The sequence below is a fragment of the Ostrinia nubilalis genome, chromosome Z, assembly GCF_963855985.1.
Source record: "Ostrinia nubilalis chromosome Z, ilOstNubi1.1, whole genome shotgun sequence".
NCBI classification, from domain to species: Eukaryota; Metazoa; Arthropoda; class Insecta; order Lepidoptera; family Crambidae; genus Ostrinia; species Ostrinia nubilalis.
Window position 1 is genome coordinate 277,085 of NC_087119.1, and position 19,297 is coordinate 296,381.

At 38.2% G+C, this 19,297-nt stretch overlaps 1 protein-coding gene and 1 long non-coding RNA gene across 6 annotated transcripts in view; one reads left to right on the forward strand and one right to left on the reverse strand.

The window, feature by feature from the left end:
* The window catches only part of LOC135086827 (hepatic leukemia factor), a 206,919-nt gene that overhangs the window by 184,341 nt on the left and 3,281 nt on the right, over positions 1–19,297 (reverse strand). The window lies entirely within an intron of this gene.
* LOC135086569 (uncharacterized) lies at positions 15,452–16,620 on the forward strand. Its single transcript, XR_010260527.1, has 3 exons — positions 15,452–15,563; positions 15,627–15,905; positions 16,010–16,620. It is a non-coding gene; the product is annotated as an uncharacterized LOC135086569 (long non-coding RNA).

Here is a 19,297-nt window from a genome sequence, read left to right on the forward strand (position 1 = left end):
CTGAAAATAATTAAAAATATGTAAGTAGTTCAATATCGATTAATCATAAATAAAGTTTAGTGATGTCAACCATTACAAGCCAAAATAATTCCGATTCATTGAACAGATGGTGCGCGTTGCGCCCTCGTCTCTGCGACGTCTGATGCTATCCATGCGCTGCTGATGCGTCGCCGCCTCGCTGCAGTCGAGCGCTCGCGCAGATTTATAGCGCTACCATTCAGGTGCTAACATCTCCCGCCGTGGACATTTCGATGTCTGCAACTTTGTTACAGCACACTCGTCGCCAAGCCCACTGACTGATGACCGGCCCCCTGCCAATGGGCGACGTGATTCTCATTCTGATGGGCCTAATTCGCAAGACTTGAAATGTTCTGCCCGAAACAAGAAAATCCTTTAAAATTTTATAGCAACCACTACTAGTAATTCAGTTACCGTATTTTTTAATATCTCGCTGTCAACTATTCAGAATGTCACCAAAATACTTTAAACACGAAACGCAAACGCTTAAATAATTAATGTTGTTGTAGTCGGATGCATTTTCGGTTAATTCTGTTGCTGGACATGCTCGAGCTTCTCTAATTTTCATGAGTTCATTAGTGAATCCGAGCACTTGCCTTTGTACGAGTGTGGGCTAAAATTTACGAGACTTAACTGCACTGCTGCACAATTACAGTCCCTAAATTGATTGCAAATTGTTGCTTTAAATACTCGTATTTACAATGTTATCATTGTTTATTTTATTTATTTAATGTTGCAAATTGTTGCAAGGTTCAAACCAATTCACGGTGATCGAACGTAGGTACAAAATAGCCCAAAGCGGCATTGACCGGTCAAGAAAAATTGAGACCGAAGTTTCGACTTCAGTTTCCAACTCTACAAAAAATAACTTACTATACCTATTCAGGTGAAAGCCAATCATTATTGCAAAGTTTGTTTTAAAGCGGTGATTTTTCAAGGCTCTACTATTTTTAAGGATTCAGTCCGTTAAGGGAAAATGAAATAATTTTTCAAGGCCCATGTTTAGGGATTCCAATTCCCTCCAACAAAGTTTCTAAAAAGAGAACTGAAAAAGTTAGTTTGTGTTTTCTAGGTCTTTGAGTGGAGTATTTGAGTTGTTTTTAATTATTGTGGAACAATCAAGCTCCTCGCGTGCTGGTTCAAATTGGTATTTTGCTTGTGCATGTGAAAGTACAGAAAAATTAATGGCTTTATGTCAGGGGATCTCAAACAATTATAACACCTTTCGCCCGTAAGACCCTTGAGAGTTCATCGAAGTCGAATAACTAGATAAAAGCCTTCTTGCTATCGACAAACAAGCCGTGTAAAGTTTATTACAGCTCCTAGAGCCGACACTCGCGGGCGGACGGGGCGGGCGGGCCGGGCGGGGCGGCTGCCGGCGAGGCGCTTCGGGAAGCCGACTCTCTTCTGTCACCTTGCTGGACGACCCGTCGCTGTAGCAAACAACTTTTAAAACTTTGCTTATTGCCTTTTCAAACGACAATTTCCTTGACAAGCAATCTGCTCTAACGATTTTGAAACTAGCGGAGCCCTTTGCATTGTTCTTCGATGGGCTTACCAAAGTTAATCAGTTTCAAAAGGAACACTTTGTGCTACGGCTTCTCGAAGACGTACAAACTCGGTTACGATTGGAATTGGCCTTTTGTCTGTTTAGATACAGAACTATAATTCAAGCACGCCCTTCAGTGACATATGATATCAAGATTGAAACTCATTTAAATGCATGAGATAGAGCTACAAAATCAAAATAAACATAATCCAACGAGACTCGTGCATCGCGGGTGGAAACAACAAACCCCAACTCTAATTGAGTCTTTCCCAGTTGCCAGTGTGGATGCGAGCGGGGTTAGCTGAAGCAATACCACGCGGCGAACCATGTTCCGCATGGAACGAATAAAGTTATTTGCAACAGAACTGCAGTTAGTTTACGGCTTCCCATTTTACATCGAAACCTTATACTCGAAGATTAGTGCATAATCTATTTCAGTATAAGTTCAGTGAGGAACGTGCAGCTAGTGTTAACTATTGCCTATAACCGCCTTGTGCTGAAGGTATTAAGGATCAGAGTTAAGGACAGAGACAGTTCGTAGCAATGTGTGCCTACAGCTCGCAACAGTGTACGAGTATTAGACATTAGTTAACGTGTTTTAAAGGGCATCTATTTTAATGGGGAGATTACGAACTAGAAACTACTACATCTGTATCTATCTGAACCTAAGTATCTCTACATATTTACATAATCCTATGTCTAAAGTAAGATATATGGAACATTATTTTTACTACTAGTGCAGAACTACAAAACATGTTAAAATCTAATTTCCCGACTGAGCCAAAAGAAAAGTTATTTCCATCGTTTTTCGGCATAACGAGGCATTTTTTACAATATTTCGCATGAAGTGTCCCGCGGCGTGCGCGCGCGCACTATTTGCGGCCGGTAATTATAACCCGCGAGTTCGGCGGCATCAGCCGAACCCACTACAAATATACGGCCACCTTGTCGATAAATTATGCTCTACATTTAATAATTAATAATTTTACCAGAAGTAGGTACTATGTATTACTTATTCTAAAAAATGTGTTTTAGATAATTTGAAGAGTTATCGAATCCGGTTCTAACCTAAAATCTGTGAAACCAGATAAGGCACATTGTTAAGTTAATAAAATTGCCAAAATCGTATCTTATGGATTACAGCCGGCTGACGATAGTGCGTATCGGCTTTGCTATATCAGTATATTTCTATTTCATTGACAGGTATTTTAAAGCTAGCACTCCTAATCTATTTATAAATTTACTGCTATGGTTATGGAGATATCTACGTAAAGTTTGATACTTGGGTTGTGTGCCCACAGATGTCAAGTCTACAAAGTAATACGTAAGAGCGTTACCTACAGCAGGACTTATCAAACATGTTTAACAGTCTCAGCTGAAGGTTGCACTTTATTTCCAGGTAGCGCAAGCGTCGTGTTGACGCAGTAATGGGTATGTTGACGTGCAGTTGGAAGCATGCAAACTCGAAGCTTTTAACGGCGAAAAAGAAAATAAGAAGAATGGCCAAGAGCCGACCGACGCGCTATCGGCTGCGAGTGGCCGAGACATCTCAGCAGGATATTGGTTCGAGTTAATTAGTCAGTTCGATATCGGCCAATTGGGTTATGACATTTGATTCACGCGAGAGGTTGCCGGCCGGAATAGAATTAATGAGATACGACTGAGATACTAACTATATTGCAGCAATGTATTCGCTAAAACTTGCACTTTAAATACAATTCAATGCTCTATACTCAATGAATACCTACTTCTAACTTAGTTGCCTGCAAATGTACATACATACCTAAAACATTCTAACATTTTATATTTTAAAACGTATTAACAATGCTCTGTATTCAGATATTTTATATCACTAAACCGGAAATTAAATTCAAATAAAAGTAACAATGCCGCGTCTGAAAAAACGGAGCTCGATCTTTATCGTCTCAAATAAACTGAACTTTTCTTTTATTTCCTTCGTTCGTATAAACACAAGAAAGTAGTTGCTTATTTAATAACTGTAACGAGTTGTGTAAACGGTTTCCAGAGGTATTTGTTTGGAGCTTTGAGGAAATGTAGTAATCAAATTGGCTCGTTGTACAGGGAATAATAATTACCTTCTCTTGTGCGGGAACTGACTCACATTGTATGTAATTATGATTTAATGAACAGCCGTGCCGTGTGATATGTCAACGCGTCATTGAGTCACGTTATTGGAAATATTAGGCATCGAGATTATTTGCCGATTTTGTCAAACTTATTTTACCTCATAAGTGTCGTAGGTTAATTACAATCAAATTACCTACTATGTAGTTAATTTTCTATCCCTTTTACCTTTAGAAATTATTATTTTTACAAATCTTGTGGACGACACTCATGTTACCTCTTTACGTAGGGAATGACTAACCAAAATCTACACGAGCATCAATATTGTACATCTCAATGCATTATCGTAATTACCGCGGCTTAGCAAACGGAGATATTTTGTTATACGCCCACACAGATAATAAATTAATGGCAAGCTTTATTGAAATATCACCCACCACAATTAAATACAAAGTTTCAGTGTAATTTAAGTTTAAACGATGAAAACGTTGTTGTTTACAGAACCAATATTGTACAAAATAATGAATTTATTTGCGAAGCGAAAATCGGTATCAGAGGCATGGTCGGTCACAGTTCACCAGAAATCTGTTATAATTCTGGTAGTATGTTGGATTTCATTAAAACCCAATAAAACTGAATTGTGAGAAATTTATTTTATTGCTTTTCAATTTGTATAATGTGTATTCACTTTTCTGTTTATCTAATTAATCAATTTAGTCACTGAATTAATTTGTATTTCAGCTCACAAATTACAACGTAATAAGTTGTGTAGGTATAGTACCTATATTTTTATTCATTTTATTAAATTGAAGATAGTTCCGTCTTCGAGATGAGACTGGAGTTTAAACGAATATAGCATAGCATTGCTCTTATTTAACTTACAAGAGCTAAGAGTAAAAGTTATGATTGTACATTGCATCTGAAGTTCCGCGAACTCTATCAAGTCGCTTCGCTGCCGAAGGTAAAGCCCCAAGTCGGTTATCTTTCGATCGAACTCGTTTCCCGCCGAGAACTCACTCGTCGAGTTCTGAAAAAACGCCGCGTCTCATATCTCTGCCATTGCGGCTCAGCCGATCCGATTTAGGTCGCCGACCTCCCCAAGCTACGTAGTTAGTAAGTAACTTGAGTAATTTTTTACCTTACACTGATATAAATCAGAATTTTGCCATTGGCTTTGGCTTTAAAAAATTTCCTTGATACATTGACAAAAACTCAAAACAGATAATCCAAATAAGTACTGAGTTTCACCCACCATTGATTTTGTAGAGCCAGCCAGAAACTAGTCTTAAAATTTCGAAATAGAAAAATGTATTTTCAAACGAAAGAAACATAAAAGTAAAAATTAATTTCAGCACTTCATTATAATCGTTATTATTGCATGTGTAACAGGCAAGCGACTGCAACGCGACGTGAGCCCGACGTTACGCTCCTACACGATACAATACATTGAACGCCACGTCGCGCACACGTCACGGCGGTCTCACGTCGGGTTTGCCTGAGGCTTAATTAAGTACGTTAGTTTATACCAGAAGAGTGAAAAATAAATTAGAACACGTGGAACACTGAACATTTTGTAGTGGAAAAGCTGTTAAAGTTTCCGTCAATCTGTCCTTTACAACCCGTGTGGGCGTTCAAGGCTCCTGTATAAAGCACACCAGCGAAGCTTTATTATTTCCAGCAAAAACTACTTACGTGGCCGCATGGGCTCCGGATGGGCCACAAAAAATCCAATTAGACGCGCATTGTGCCCGGCGCGGTACCCGCAACCACGCAAACAACGAGGCCGCACCAAACACCAGTCTGGATGATACACAGCTGATTACGCTTGTAGGTATAGTCGAGAAAAATGACACGTTTGTCAGCTTATAAAGGAACAATAAGTGCAATAAGTTAATACGGTTATTATACAAACAGAAGGAATCGGACGGATAAGATTAAATAATAATAAAATCGTTTTATAGTCAGTATACTTTGTAATTACTAAGCTGTTTCAGGAAATGTTTTGCTCGCTCATCGGGACCTCCCCGAATGAGAAACACAGGGGCACTGTTAAATAAACTTTGCCCTGCCATTTATTTTCTAAATATAACATTTATCGAGATTAAAGATAGAGTAAAACTTTATTAAGTAGTATATACTTAAAAATTTTAAGGAAATAATATTCTAAAATGTACTCATAGGTAGGTTCGCGTTTGATTGGTTAGTCTAATAAATGCGTTGACCACCTAAGACAAAGTTGTTGCTATTGAAACTGATAAAATAATTTACTCAACCCGATAACAGCTTAACTAAGTTGTCACGATTCGGTATTTAAGTATTTTCAGGTGTTAAAATATCGTCACCGGTAGCCAAACATGACTATTGTTGTGTTGGTAGTTGTTAGCGTGCTACTTCAAGGAGCGGAGGCGAGAGCGCATGAATATGCAAGCGAAACCTCTAGCCCGGCCCGCGTCGGCGCGCTTGCGCGTGCGCACCGTGATCACAAATGCGACCCAAGACACCACGGGATAAGGCTGAAAGTATTCTGGTTTTTACATGAACTCTATCTAGGCCAATGCTGAAAACTGTCAATTTAGTATGATCTCAGACAAAGTATCGTGTCAAGCAATAATGGTACGAGTATAAAACTTTTTTCTCGTGATTGGTCATCTCGCTATTTTAATGTTAGATAGATTATTTTTATATGAACAGTGTTGGGAGTTTTTTTATATTTAAAAATACAACGCTGTAATTCGGTCGAGCAGCGAAGTAGTTGGCATGGGCGGTGTTTACGCTGAAGTCGACAATAGCCGGAAGCGCGCGCGTCACTACTCGCGACCCTCGCGGTTAAAAATACTGGAAAACTCGCGGGATAACTTAACTGAGCGTCAGTGTAACCGAGGCTTAAATAGAAAATCTGTTTCTTGTCGACTTTGGAAGATGAGTGAGTCGCCATGTGACGCATCAACAGCTAACATTTTCCGCATCTCTAACTCAAGTCTCAACAACAATGTGCCTAGTGTCACCTATAACTTTTTAAAATATTATATTAGCCTCTACCAATTTCATACACTACTTAATACCTAAACAAAGCCCTGATTTTCCTTATTATTATGTATAAATTAAATTAAATTCTGTTAATGTGTGGTTTATTCTACACATAAATCATAATCACATTAATCACAATAGGTACTCGTACTTATAGTTTATTAACTTTTATTCTTCTCTAGGTAGGTATATTAACTTTATGGACTTCTTAGACTAGAGTGTAAGCTTAGGTGTTGGTTTTCCAAATAGGCTACTCGTTTTTCAAAAACAAGTCTTAGTGATTATAATCCTTAACTTCGATTTTTTGGGAAATTAAATAAATTATCGTACTAGTGCCTGTTAAAATGTCCAAATTAATACTGTGTTAATGTGTCACGACGATCTTAATGTTTCAATTTGAGAAGCTGCTGTATGTTAAAAGACTGGACTATTGGCGCGGGCCCGGGCTCCGACCGGTTGAAATATCAAACATTTGCATACTCGCCTCCAAAGTAAATAGTTGCAAATAACTTTACATTCGCCACAATTTATGGGCTATCTTGAACTGTAATGTGTTTACCTAATTATTGCTACATTGCAAGCCTTTGCGAAGCTTTGCCAGAGGCAATTAATTACTAATAGGGCTTGACTTGGACATTTGGTAACTCGTATTGAATCCAACTGACCGTCGAAAGAAAGATGTCACACATTAAAATTTGATCATATCACCAGTAGGTAATGATTTATTTTATTTCTACCAATGTACAAAGCAAACATACCTATAGGTAGATGAATAAACCTGTTATTGCTGTCCGTTTTGACCTAGCCAGGGAATTACGTGGTTTTGAGTCAAAAGGAAAAAGACACCTTTCATGCACGTCCGTGAATCAGCTGACGGGCGGCCTTGGACCGCGGCGGAGTGCTCGCTCCCGGAGGGACTGTTGACGCTGTACTTATAGCTATTGACTCGCGCCTGGCTTGTTTAGATAGGTCGGCGTATAAGAATCACAAACGTACGAATAAACGCTCGCGGCTTTGATGCCAGGTGATAAAACATGTGTGGTTAAGTCGTGGACGATAGGTGTGTAATATTTTATCCTTGTACGTCCAGTCATGACACAATCTGTGCAAACTTTGTGACCATCATTTTTTTCCTTTACCGTTCATTTCATTATTTCGTTTATGTTTCCGAATGTTACAAGTATTTTTAGGGAATCAGTAATCAGGTATACATACGAGTAGATATCGTCGTTGTAATACCTACTCGTATGTAGAGTAAAATAATTTCGAGACTTCATTGTTTTCCGATTATTCAAGTGTAATTATACGTAGGACAACAGAGAGTGTACAATAGTTATCATTAACGTGAAATTTCACGGCAATTTAAATTAGCTTCTACAGAAGCAATCGTGTAGTGTGAAACGGAATTCCATGGTCGGGTCTGGAACTGGATCTAGGAAAACTTATAATCGCTTTGGGGATAAACCCTTTTTGGTCTTTGAGATTTTCCGAGCATTTTCCAAGTTTTTGCCGGCGGGGCAAACGTAAAGATTTACCTTCGGCGAAGAATCTGAGCCCGTGGGAATTCCAGGAACGCGGGATCCATCAGTGGGCTGACCGTCTTGCAAATTAAATTTCCCGGTTCGGTAAGAAAGCGCTCGGTAAATTGTTGCTCTAGGTTTTTAAGTCCATTTTGCTTGATTGAAATGTAATCACGACTCCATACCCTGGGGATCCCAGACTCCGAGTTGAGGCATGCCAACATAGCGTCATCAGCTCCAATATGTTCATAGTGTAAGTAAATAATTGTAAGCCTGTCATTGCGGTGTGTTAAAATAATGTATCTAAGAGAGAAAAGGTAAATGTAGAGTAGGTATGTAGCATTTTGGTTGTAGTCCTACACACATCAACAAGATGGCAAGGCAAACCGCGGCACAAACTGAGTGGTGTTGGTTATTCCGGAGCTCTCGATGTTTGCGTTGGCCGCTTGGAAGTTCAGACGCTTAGCAAATTGTGTTTGCGCGGAGGACGGCCTGCCCGGGCCCGGCGCGGGAAGCCTTCGAGGCGATCCCAGTTATGACACCAATTAAATTTTCAACGCAAAGAGAAATCTAGTTTGTAATATTGTGGAATATTAAAACACGCAAATTTCTGTTAAACAAGACGTTCCTACAGATTGAAAGTTGGAATAGGAAAATGGTTACATTTTCCAACAATTCAGGTTATCTGAGGTGGAATTGTGTAAAGCAATCGTAATCATTTGACAGTTCATAACGTACGATTATTCTGTCAAACGCTTTGTTTAACTGACTTTATCGTACGTTATGAACTGTCAAATGACTACGATTGCTTTACACAATTCCACCTCTGGACGTCTTTGAAATACAGGCTGTATTTTATTACACGTGAAAATATGAATGTTCTTGCCAGTTTTAAAAACGTTAAAACAGCATATGTTTTAACTTTTTCCCGCATCGGCCCACTTCATTTAAATTATCCTTCACTAAGAAAGATTTAAAAAACTCATACCTACAAGGTCTGAGAACGCTAAACGAATACAAGCAGTTGAATCCTGTTTCTCGTCAAAGGATTGTCTAATGTCTAAGATCTTTGTCTCCGCGCCGTGAGCATCTAATGGTACCAAAACATTGCTGCTCTAGATAAAAAAAAGACTTACAAAACTAAAATAAATTCTTCGCTAGCAAAATGTAGTGAAACGCTTTCACGAAATGAATGCTCGCAAACAATGGCCTCTCACTATGGGGCCCTCGAGAGTACCTTAGACTTAATTACACTTGGTGTTTCAGATGTCTTGAGGCGATTTATTTTTTTAATTCCAGAAATGTTAAATAAGCTGCTCAGTACTCGTATTTGCCGATAAATACTGAGATAAACCTAATCCCTCATCTTCATGTTCTATACATAGGTATTATGTTCTTATAAAAACGTCCGCCCTTTTTACAAATTACTTTTGTAAATATAATATAAGATTTTAAACTTTCGCGTTATTAAAATAAAACTCTTGTACTATCAATACTAAATAGTGATTTTAAAAACTACGTACTTCGCAACTCTCCGGGATATTTGACCAAATTCCAATCACGGCATTCTCAGCACTCAACCAGACAATTTCATGCGGCACTGAAACTGTGCGTGCAAGCAGTGATGAATTACGTCGCAGAGGAGGGCAGGTGAGGGGAGAGGGGGGCAGGTGCCGCGGCCTTGCGCACGCGCTCCTTGCGACAGTAAAATGACGCGGCGTGACGCGGGCCACGTCACGTGGTGCCGAAGTGCCGCGAGCACTCGCATGTGGCCGGAATCATCCAGTTGACGGACTACACAGTAGAGATTTATTACTGGCTATTGCCACCGGGACCTGGACTGGCTCTGACGAAACTGGTAATATGGAACTGGGACATAGGGCATTTTAATGAATGAGTCATGTAAAAGCACAAATTAACCAGTTATTTTGCTCTCCTCTAGAGTCTCGGATCATTCTCGTGCTGGTAATTTTATTGACACAACAATTTTATGTAAGTAGGTTCAAGCCTTGAAACTTCAATAACGTCATTGCACTTAGCATACTATTTGAATTTCAGTAGAAAATAGACACCTTAACTAATGGTGCAGTGTGGTCTGACTCTACTTAAATCCACAATGTAAAACATTGTCACCCACCTCTCCACTTCAATCTTGTCGCTGAATAAGCCTCTCAAGACAACAAAGATGTTTTCCGCGATAAGTTGCCGAGTTTAAAAGGATAACAGAAAAGTTTCTTCCTAGAGAATGTGTTGAGGTGCAAGCATAAGTGTGGAAAACTTTCCTTTGTGTCTCTACTACTTTGTTTGTATTATATGCTGTTTACTTTGCCTTATAAACAAGTTTTGTCCACATTTTAAACAAAATATTTGCCTCGAAGGTCTTTTATCTGTACGTGAGTGACCAAATATCTTACAAATTCAATTTGACTATGGATTTTTTATTGATACTCTTATGAGAATGTTATATTTGTTAAGTATGGCTAAACGATTACCCAGCACGAGGAGACTCTATCAAGCCGGAACGTTGACCAGAAATTAATAGTTTTTAATTTGTGATCTTAAGAACGAAAGTAACGAAACACATGCCTGCTTATGAAAATCGGAAATTTATTCTGAACTAGGTATTCCTAATCGCGAGTTATGCGCCGCGGGATAATTCTCGAAAGTTGGATTCAATTATAAGAATATTCGAAGATTTATGCTTTTGAAAATAGGTGCCCTGCAACCTGCAATAATGCAAACGTAAACTTCGGTCCTGCATAAGCTCAATATTAATTTAAGTTTAATAATAATTGTGGAAAGTTTTATCTGAAAGTTTCAAGGGCAAGCGTGACCAACCTCAGATTAGGCGCTGTACGTACATATTAAACGGTCGGTTGACACGTCAGGTTGTTTGCTTTTGACGGAGCTCCAGAAGGCGTCGCGGCGACTGAATATTGTATGACTCCGCAGGCGCTAGCTAACCTGGTGCCCGACACCCGCTCGTTGCGGGCCTGCACCGAGCTTCCAATATCCGGCGCCTTCAGCGCGCGATCAAAGCCATGGGTCGCCGGCGCAGCCACGCGGCGGCTCATAATTACTCCATTACAACTTTCCACTGTTACGACATTTTCTTGTATAAAACCTTATTTAACTTTGCAAGATTGATAAGAGGAAATTACGATATAAACCAGTTTACTGGGTGTTTCAGTATTGACACCTCTGTTTAAAGACTACCTGGGAACTGTACTGAACTATTTTAATATAATTTCTTGTACAGGATAGCCCAGAAAGAAATGCACTTTTGAAAATTCAAGGAAACGAAAACCGTATAATTTTGTAGAACTTTAACTATTACAATTTAAGAAAATTTCATGCAATTTATTTTTAAATTTACCATGGACCTATAAAAAAAGTCGGACGGATTCTCATCAACAAAATACTGTGACATTAGGATACACCAGCTTGCCTGTACGTACAGGCCGGCACGCACACATTCACACCCTGATACACCACTTCGAGTGCAAACTTCACACAGTTAACACATTTAAGCAGCGAAAAAACAACACGAATACGACATGTCTTGTGTGATGAAATTGTGTAAAAACCGTTCTGTTCGAACAAACAAAAATTAAGGAATCACATTTCACAGGCAAAATAATAATCCAATCACTTATTTCCCGACATTAAAATATTGAAATTAATTGAAATCAAACGTCATTCACTCGAAAAAATAATACGTCAAAGACCAGTGTTCTCAGTTATTTACGTGGGAAAATTACCCGAAATATGGGAAATTAATAATAATTTTAGGACTTTTTAGTTATTTATTACGCATAGGTACTATGGAAATAAAATAATTTATCATAATAATTGTGTTTTAATGGGATATATTTTCATAGGCAAATTTGATCCTTCCCAAAAATGTGGAACTGCGAAATTCAAATTTTCTTACATTGATTGCAAGTCAGTGTCAGGTTGTATGTTAAAAAAAATCTATCAGAGATAATAATAATATTATATTGATGATGCATAAGATTATGATTATAATGTACACAAGATTCGTAATTTGTAACTGCGTGAATCATTTTTGATCAACATTATGCACATACCCTGACTTGCAAACAGTGTAAGAAAATTTGAACATTGAAAATTTCGCGCCTACCTCAACGCATTCACCTTTCATCCTTTTAAAATGGCACTGAATAATTCTGTCTACATTTCCAAGTAACATCTGCCGATCTATGTTTTTCTTAAAATAAATAGGTAAAATGTTTTGGCTAACATGGCATCCCTAAATTCACTTACACAATAGACAAACGCCAAAATTTTGCGTCACAGTTTTGTTGTAGCGCGAGTTCCGTCCGCCTTTTTTTATAGGTCCATGAAATTTACTTTGTTTTTTAAATTATTTAACAACATTCGGTCGACATACATCAAAATTTTGGAGAACTTTCGTTAGAGTTACCTCGAAACCTATTTTCAATGTTTTGCCGAATGTTCAGCTTCAGATTGACATCGTCAAGGAAATCTCCTCGACGATGTAATTTAATAAAGGTAAATTTAAAAATAAATAGCATTAAATTTTCTTTAAATTGTAATAAATAAAGTTCTACAAAATTACACAGAATTTTTTTCTGTAAATATTTTCAAAAGTGCATTTCTTTCTGGGCCATCCTGTATATTACAATGTTATTTTCTGGGTACTCGTAATACTTATGCATATTTAATAAAATAACTTTTAACAAACTAGCTCATAAAATGGCTCTTATTGTATCTTTTTAGAATGTGTTAATCGAAGACACTAAGTTTTATGTTCCTTAAGATTGCTAATTTTATCAATTGGTTCTATTCCATTTGTGCCACAACTCGATCTCTAACTTCACACAATCTAATTATAATCTAAGGAAAGCAGGACCCGAACAAAATTCTCGAGCCATTTTCTAAAAATCAATTGTATTTGATTTGTCCTATTTTCAGCCACTCAAGTGGGGGTCAGCGACTTTTCCAATGCATCCTACCTACCTACCTCGATAGTAAACTATTGTGTACACTAAACTAACATAAACATGTTAAATAGCAAGAAACAGATGTTAATTAACGCCAATTGAAAGTATTATTTCAAATACAGTCAGTATTCCGACCGCAAATATTAATTGAACGCGCATTCAGACAGCAATGCGCTTGGGCAGATATTGTCTATCAAAATATTTTCATTTTCGCTTCAAAGAATCCGAATAGCTGGCAGGAGAGAGAACATTGGTCTATTTAAAGGAACGGGCAGAATCGTTTAAAAGCGTTTCGACCGAAACGAGGCCAGAACAGAGCATGGACGAGCGGAGCCGCAGGGCAGCGGCAGTCAAAGATTTATTTCCATCTCATACGAATGGTGAACGAACGCCATTTTATGTTCAGAAACCTGATAGCCTTAGTTACAAATTTACAATCAATCTCGAAACGAAAAATGTGTGTCGCTGCGTCTTGCTGCTGAGGTATGCAGGACTTTAAATAAAATAAATATTCTATCTCAGCGCAGCGTGTAGGAACTAATAGGGCAACTAGGTAAGTGCAAAATCATATTTTGTAAAATGAAAAGAGTTCTATTAATCAACGGAATATGTTTGATTGTTTTCAATGAGTTACCAAATCGTTAAAGTGTCGCAAGGGTGTGTCGCAATGCACGGGCCGACTGCATTGTCCGGTGCGCTCGTCATTACACGGATGCAATTTGCTAAATGACGGCGTAAACAGAGGGCTTACTCTACAAAATTATTACCATGTCTGCTCTAAGTAACTGTCTCGCTCGCTCGTACCAGCATTACAGAGTGTGAGAGAGTCACATAGAGTTGAATATGTAGAAACAATTTGCGCAGCAGCGTCCGAACTCATGAGCGACTTCCGCTGTTATTGTTGTGTTCAGTGTAACGCTTGTTATTTTCATTGGCCAATTAATCTACGAGTACACCTATCCAATGAATATAAAAAAATTACTGAGTAGATAATCAAACTAGATGATTTGACACAATTTAGATTGCGTGATTAAAAAAAGCGTAACGCCATCTTTGAAGATTGAGATTAAATCTTGGGCTGTTTCACTCGATCAAAGAAGCTTGTTGAAAATGAGGCTTGATGAGAAATAAAATTACGATAAAGTTTACCACGTTATTTTTCCGACATACCTAGTTGAAATCTTACATATTACCTATGATAGGTACACTTAAAAACTTCGAGTAGGTAAACCAGAACCAGTGCTTACAGGAACACCGTGGAAGTTGCAAATTGAAGCTACTAATAGGCTATGTTCACCAAACATGGTTTTTACTATTCAATAAGTTCTCCAACTCTGCGGCGGACATTTCCAGCGCCGGGCGCTACTACAGAACACGTCCCGCGCAGACCCTCGCAGCCCGCCAACAACAGGCAACACACCTGACTCGGAACTAACTTCTGGGCTAACAAGTGGGCTGTTACAAGTTACAAACCTACTTTCAGACGTTTGCGGATGTAGCATCATCGACTAAGAAATCACCCTTCGATTGGAGTCGACTCGATCGACGAAGAAACTAACACAAGTTGATTTCTTCACCCATTCATCTGAGAAAACAAAAAAGACCTCACGGTTGAGGTGATCCAAGTTTCTTCCATTTAAGCGTCCTTGGAATCGTTACGTTTAAATTCCATTAACTGCTTGAATGTGTGTCATAAGTGCTGATGGCATCAATCAATCATTAGAGTAATCGGTTCAAAGAGCAATCATACATTGATTGCGTTTGCGCTTTTGGCTCAGCACTGATAATATAATATATGTCATTATTATTAGGTAAACCCTGCAACGCTTGGCTGTTATCTATGCAGTACTATATTGTTTATAAGTACTTAAATGTTATTCTGAACTTTGTTATGTCTTGTTTGAATAGTGTAATTGGTACTACCGTTCTATTCATGAATAAATAAATAAATAAATTGGTCCAAATCCTATCAGGCCGCTGCTCCTCAGGCGGGCCTGCTCGGGAGCCGGTTTGAAGCGCCTGCACTGGCCGCCATCTGCTCGTCGGGATAAACGGATCAATCAAGTCTTAACCCGTATTCACAAACGATACTTACCTATGCAAAGCAGCAACGCTATGCGAAATGAGACATTTCTCAATGCGTTCCATATGACAAGCCTTTCAATTCATAAACAATACTTAAACGACCCTTGACTATGCAAAATCAGAGTGTTGAATAGAGTTCTGTAATTGGTTCGCTTATGTTACGCACTTCACACCGCTAACTGACATGACATTCCTGTCATTCAAACGGTGCAACGGTTTATAAGTGTCGTTATTTTGTGGATTTGTGAATTAAATAATATAAATAAATATGGATAAAACTACAACTATCAGGTTAGTATGAATATTTCGATTAATAATAATAGTGAAAATCATGTTTCAATCATTCTTTTTCAGATAAAAAAGCTGCCGTTTTCTTCTTCCGAAAGAGAGCTGCTGATTGTAGCTTAATAAGAGAAAGGCCTATTATTGAAGACAAGCATATTATTATCCTCTCTAAAATATCGAGTTGACGAAGCAGGCCTGGGAAACTCTAACAGTGGCTTACAATTCTCAACCATATTTTATGTTTCACAAAGGCTCACACATCAACTGAAAAGCTGCTGGAATAATTTAAAGACCCAAAGAATGAAAGAACTTTCTCAGGAATCAATCAAACGTTCTCAACACCCACTAGTAAGTAATGTTTTTAAAATATATAGTACGTAGATTTATGAGGAATAACTAAGCAGAATATACCTACTCAAAGGAATTAAATTCATAATTAATTTGCTTTTCAGGTAGGTATCAAGAAATTAAGATTAGTAGTAGCAAGAATGAAGATTAAGACAGAAACAAGAATCAAACGCACCACATTGAATAATATATAACAAGACCAGGCTTTGCACGAGTTGGGGCTACAAAGAGAAAAAATATTGATAGAAAGAGAAAACAATTTGTTAGAACATGAAAAAAAGCTTTATGATTTACAAATACATACAATTAAATTAGACATTGAAGATTGATGAAAATAAAACTTTATTAAAAATTTTATGTTTTATTTGCCACTAGCAACTGATACATTATGTAGGTGGCACTGGAAGGCCTCCTCGCAGTTAATTTCCTCAGGTCTTCTTTTATCAGTGGTAAAAGTATGAAAAGTACCCCATCATTGGAAAACCTAAACTAAATTCGTCTGAATTGTAATAATCAAAGGGATTTTGGGAATCCCGTATCACTTTTCTGGTACTTATTCTACTTTGCTCATTGATATAATTATCAAATTCTTCTTCACTACTGTAATCCATTGTAAGATAATATTAATCGAATACAACCATAAATAAAGCAAACAAACCTCAAAAACGAGAATAACCTAAAAATTTTGACGTAAATAGACACTATGCGTTGCGTAATACAGTGGGTCTAGACAAAGTGCAAATTATAATCGCAAACCAGTCGAAAAGTGGTCGAAAAGCCCCTTTTTTGTATGGAGTTTTGACGGATTCGATTTTCGATTCGATCAAAAAGTGCGTTTTGTCTAAGGGGGCAGCTCCCTGTCTACCTTAGCTTTGCGTTCATTCTAAGGGACGCATAGTGCTTGTCACCACTGAAGTATTGTCTATGAATAGGTTTTTGGGACCCTGTGCGTCAACGCGCACTATGAGGCCTCAAAGTAATGTTTGTGAATACGGGTGTTATTGTCGCCTGAGCTCGATTAAGCCAACTTTTATTGAAACGGTAAACTAGGCCTTTTAATCTTATTCTTAGTTCGAACACATGGTTTGGGTTCTGTTTTCATAACTCCTTGAAATCTGGTTACGAAGCAATATAAGAAACTATAATTAGTATAATGTGATTCGTACTGCTTTGATTGGATTGAAATCTTTCAGTAATTTGCATTTTCTCAAGTTCTATTCGAAGGCTTTGGTAATGGAATCAAAAGAAAATTAAATTGATTGTTACAAAGGCAATACTAATAGTACTCGTATTATCTTGTATCGTATTATCTTGTTGTTGTCTGCTTGCCGTAAGCCCGTAACGTATTTTGACCTGGTCATGAATTCATTAGCTTGTATTGATGATTCCAACACCATATAATCGGCGCAGGCGCCGGCTCGCACGAGGCCGTCGCCGCTTCATATTCCACCGACATTACCCAGAAGAGCGGAAGGCGTGAGAAATGCTCGAGATAATTGATTCTCCACAGTCTGCGTGCGCGCCTTGCTCGACACTCGTGCGCATGTCGCCGTATCTTTCAGATCTATTACGTTAGTTTCGTAACAAAACGACTCATTGATCATTTAACACCTGTAGATTTCTGATCATTTATCAATAACAGAATTTCTTTGAAGCCAAATAAATATTTTTCTCTTTCTTTCAAAATTTTCAAGGTGTAATCAATGTATTTTGAATGTAGGACATTTATTAATCAGTCAGACACGCAGTGATGATATAAAAAAGCATTTTCAATCAGCTAATAGATGAACTCTACTAATGAGTTACACACTAAACTTTCTTATAATACCAACAATCAATCCAAAACAACTAAAAATACCCTCAAGGTGAAGCGCAGCGGTATCTTGGGAACAAGTAAAAAATACCTAACTAATATTCTCAAGGCTACCTCGCCGGAGCCGCCGTTGACAAGGCGGCTGTGATGCGGGGCCGTGCGCCTCGCAGCAGGACTCGTGCAAGTCTGGAGGACCGCTGCGTCAATTTCCGGAATGGACACATTTCACGGAAATTCAGTATTCCGGAAAATAATCTTCATAGTTTTAAGAGACAGTCGGAAACTGCAGAATTGGAATTTAAGTACGAGTGCTTATTTAATTTTGAAGTTAATAAAATATAATTTTATCTGGCATTCAATGAAAAGCAAATGAAAAAGATTTATTAATAAGTTGATCTTAACTTACGCACTGTAGGGTTTATAAAAACATGTGTAACCTACTTGTTAGGCACATAATCTGATGAAGTACTTACTAATAACAAATTAGATTTATAGATTATATCCTATACGATTTTATAAGGAATAAGAACGTAAACAATGGCATAGGTACTGAGAAATATCGCGGCACAAAGCCTTTGGCCGCTACCAATCGATTCACAGAAATCAACTCTCGGAACGATTACTGAAACAGTAGGCCTAACCGACCGTTAGAGTAATAACCGAAGAACAATCCACCATTAGTTAGACAATAAAACCTTCGACTAAATGTTTGGTGTTGCATTAAATGGTTATAATAATTAAAAGCCGATCAAATGAAATAAAAGCGACTTTGAATTCACCTATGAAATAATGTATAGCTGCAACAGGAACAGAATTTAAACTGACTTATGATGACCTTGACTACCCATGTGTTCGACATTACCTCCGCTGTTTGTTTGTGCACTGCAGATGTCCCATATTTGAGAGGAGCATCAAATGCGGCGCTGAATGAGGAAAGTTGCGGCGACTGAATGGCTCATTCTGCCGCAGGCGATTGATGTTAAATTGAGCATCGCCCTCGCCCCGTGCCAGCGACCAGCGACGCTGCCAGCGCGGGGGAATGTCGCCGCCCAATATGCAGCTCGACTGATCTTTCTCGATTGGGTTTCCAATAAATTCCAATTCCATAACCAAGGCAAATTCACCACGACCAATTAATAATATAATTGTAATTCGATAATTAAATCACCATTCTTGGTAAAACTCTCTTACAGGAGAGTGCCCACGTGTGTAAATACCTCAAGTGTCTCCATTACCTTTGTCATGATGATCCGCTACCTGAATACCTTATTGGCAATCGAAATTCAAGCCACGAGCTTGTGTGGTATTTAATCATTGGGCCATTGCCTTTGCTGGCAACTGCTTTTGTGCATCTTGAATGTGCCATGATTGATAGACAGATTAACTATTCCATTTCTCTCAGTATCAATGTAACACGTTAACAGGTAAGTAGGTATTCCTTTCTCTCTTTAGGTATATTTTACCTCATTTGTAAAGGTCGTCAAGAATCTATTCATAAGTAATTTGGAATAAGATCTAATAGAATTTTCTAGCTACCAGTATACCATAATTATCTATGCAGACAGCAACAATCTCAACC